Raw genomic sequence first — 3,735 nt, forward strand, 5'->3', positions numbered from 1 at the left:
GCATAAATTAGTTGTAGCAGAAACAGATTAACAATAATTCGTCAAAGAGTGTCAGATGCAAACCAAAATAATTTCCCATCAACTAACAGAACGGTAGTAAGCTGCCTGTCATTGCAACACAGATATATGGAAAGATTTTTTTTTTGGCAAGCTTACAGCTGAATTTCCTTTTAAGAAACGACCGTCAGAAGATTTTCATGTACACTGCTCACTGTCAAATCAACACCCGTGCTTAGCTTTTCAGCCTTTGAGGCTGTATCATCTTTAACAGCATAGGTTGTAATTTGCATATTAATTGAAAAACAAATTAGAATTACGCTTGCAGTATTTGCACTTCATCTCTTTGTGGGAGAAGGTTTATGCTCGTGAGTGCAAGAATTACAAAAAAAAAAGTGGTGTCGTAAACATCGCACATGGTTTCCAGATTCGCTTATTACTTGCATATATTGATCCTCATTCCAAACGACAATGGATGAACGAAAAATTAAATGCAAGACCTGAGAATTGTTACGGAGCAGCACAGAGATGAGAGATGAGTGAACTAATATATGCTATCAAGCAGGTCTCTGCCATCAGTGATTTCACGTGTGCAAGTCTCAAACTGTCCGGTGGATCTTAATTATTGCAGCATATCAAATGCCTCCGACAACCAGGCAAAAGTGGGGACTCTGATCCTAGGGTTAATATATATGGTTGCTCATGTAGTTGATATGTTCTTTGCCAGAAAGACGAGTAACAATATTTTTACATGATTCTTAAACTTTAATTAAGAACTAACGCAAATAGCGGCGGATTCAGCGGTGGGTCCCGGGGGGAGGGCTCAAGTCCCCCTACCTCCCAAAAACAATGAAGCCCTCCTCCATTTTTTAGGAGAAACAGGAAAAAGAAGAGCCCCCTGGAGTCATGGCTGGCTCCGTCACTGAACGCAAATGTGCAAAATATCATGTAACAAGTACTATTGGGAAAATATTGTTACATGGGAGTTCATGCAACACAGACATTAAAAAGTTCAAAGATATCTTGGGTTCACAGCCTCGAAGCATTGAGCATACGGTCGAGAAGCAGGTAGGCAGGATGCTAAGCCTTGGAAAGCAACGCTAAGGGCCCAAGCCCGGGGAAGTCTACTTAGATTGGTGTCTGTGGGCTAACACCCTTATAATTGACGCGATGTACATGGTGTTCAAGATCGGAGATCCTCGCCAGTCAAGATGGCGTAGCTGGCCAAGAGAAATTGGGTGGCTATCCTTGGGATAGAACAAGAGTATGTTTACTCTTTGATCTGCATCACAGCACAAGTCAAGTCACATCAGCCACCAAGACCGAGGCCTAGGTGAGGATTTATCACGGTTACCAAGACGTACAGCCTGTCCATAGGAGGATTGTGCCACATTTGGGCAGCCTAAGTTTTTACCTTCTTTTACCCCTACATGAGTGCCATGCATGTATCAGCAGCTAAAGATTATGTAAATATTCTCGAACCCTCGTATCATGCCATTTATAATCTATTCCCATGCATGAATATAAACTCCTCTCCCTTAGAGACCGGTAGAGAGAGAGAGCGCCTCAATTTCTTCCAAGGAAAGAAACACGACGGCTAGTGCCATGCATTCTCGCCTTGCTAGTTTCCCCAATTCTGACCTTCCCCGTGAAGGTCTTCGTTAGTTCGGTATGGTGTAACCTAGTTTTGCATGAACAGGTACAATATTAATTAAAAAAGAAAATAAGAAACAGAGGACTGCTGCATTGCCCCATAATAGTAGTACATAAACAGTAACACTGAAATCTCTCCATGTCCATTAAACGTGGCAGGGAATTTTACTGCATGCTGAAGTTTCACACTGGATTCAATTCAGCGATCGATGGATGCAACTGTCTGACAGTTTTTCCAAGCAATGTGGCCCGTTCCTGGTGCCGCTAGGGGGTCCGGTCGTGGTTCCTGAAGGAGATGGGTCTGTGGGCTCCCGCAAGACCGCTTGGAGCACGAGCCATATATAGCTTAGTTTCCGCAAGGTCGTGGCTGACACATTGATTATGTGCTGCTGTACTCCCTTGTTGCATAAGGTGTGAATCTTCTCCTAGCTAGTGCGACCGATGCTGTCAGTGATGGATTAGGATACTATTGTATTAGCCAATTTCCTGGAGCCTTTTATTCCTATATGTCGATTTACACACATCTTTTTCTTCTTCTTCTTCCTCTAGTTCTGCACCTTACCCACTTTTTCCCAGCCGTTATATGTTACTGTTGCTCTCCCAGTGGTGACGAACTAAAGGGCTGCTCTATCTCCTCCACTTTATATTGCTCATGCTCCTCATGGCAGTGAACTAAAGGGCAGCTAGGGGCATGAATTACGACGGTGCTTGTACTAAAACGTATAGATCTTCTTTATTAATTATGGTGTCCACTCGTTGGTAGGTAGAGTATTTTATAGATCCAATCTAACCATCCATTTGATGGGGGTATCTTTGTTATTGTCTTGTTATATGAGAGATTTATATCATGTCTAAATGGCAGTCTCTAAGAACCATATGACAATGATATTACCGTTGCATATCTTCCGTCGCATTAAATCATGTTGATACATACAATTTGTTCCCATTCTATTTTTCAGTAAAATAATTGCACGTCGTCATCTTCGGATCATGACATTTTTTTCTATTTCCTAAGAGCACTAATTGCTTTCCTAGTTTAATCAATAGTTTACTGCCACTTATTCACTAGTCCTGCAAAATCAAAGTTGCATATACTATATATGCAAGAGCTCCCGACTACGGGGTTGTTTGGGAAACAGGGGCTAAACTTTAGCCCTGTCACATCGGATGTTCGGATGCTAATTAGAAGGACTAAATATGAGCTAATTATAAAACTAATAGCAGAACCCCTAGGCTAAATCACGAGATGAATCTATTGAGCCTAATTAATCCATCATTAGCGAATGGTTACTGTAGCACAACATTGTCAAATTATGGACTAATTAGCTTAATAGATTCGTCTCGCGATTTAGCCTAGGAGTTGTGTAATTAGTTTTATAATTAGTCTAGGTTTAATACTTCTAATTAGTGTCAAAACATTCTATGTGACGGGCACTACCGGAAACAGTTATTTTGCCGAGTGCCCCAGGCACTCGGCGAAGGCTCCATTACACTCGGCAAAAGGTTTGCCGAGTGTAACACTCGGCGAAGTATACTCGGCAAAGTTTTTCTCGGCAAACAGGCTGTTTGCCGAGTGTCGATCGTCGGGCACTCGGCAAACTTTTTGCCGAGTGCCAAAATACACTCGGCAAAATTAAACACTCGGCACAAAGACGTTAACAGTCTGTACGGCAACGGAAGCTTTGCCGAGTGTCTGACGGCCGACACTCGGTGAAGACGTTAGCTTTGCTGAGTGTATTCCTAAAGGCACTCGGCGAAGTCTACTTGTTTGCCGAGTGTATTTTAGCCAAACACTCGGCGAAGAAGCCCCACCCGCTATTTTTATTTTATCCTTTGCCGAGTGCATTTTTTGCCAGACACTTGGCAAAATGGATAATTTCACCGAGTGCCACGGGGTAGGCACTCGGTGAACAAGCCCGGCCCGCCATTTTTTTATGACCCCTTTGCCGAGAGCTTTTTTCAAAACACTCGGCAAAATGACCCTGTTTGCCGAGTGCCTACCCTGTGGCACTCGGCAAACAAGCCCTCCCGCCAAAATGTATGACCCCTTTGCCGAGTGTTTGGCGAATACACTCGGCAAAGAGC

Source organism: Setaria italica, chromosome II (assembly GCF_000263155.2).
Source record: "Setaria italica strain Yugu1 chromosome II, Setaria_italica_v2.0, whole genome shotgun sequence".
NCBI lineage: Eukaryota > Viridiplantae > Streptophyta > Magnoliopsida > Poales > Poaceae > Setaria > Setaria italica.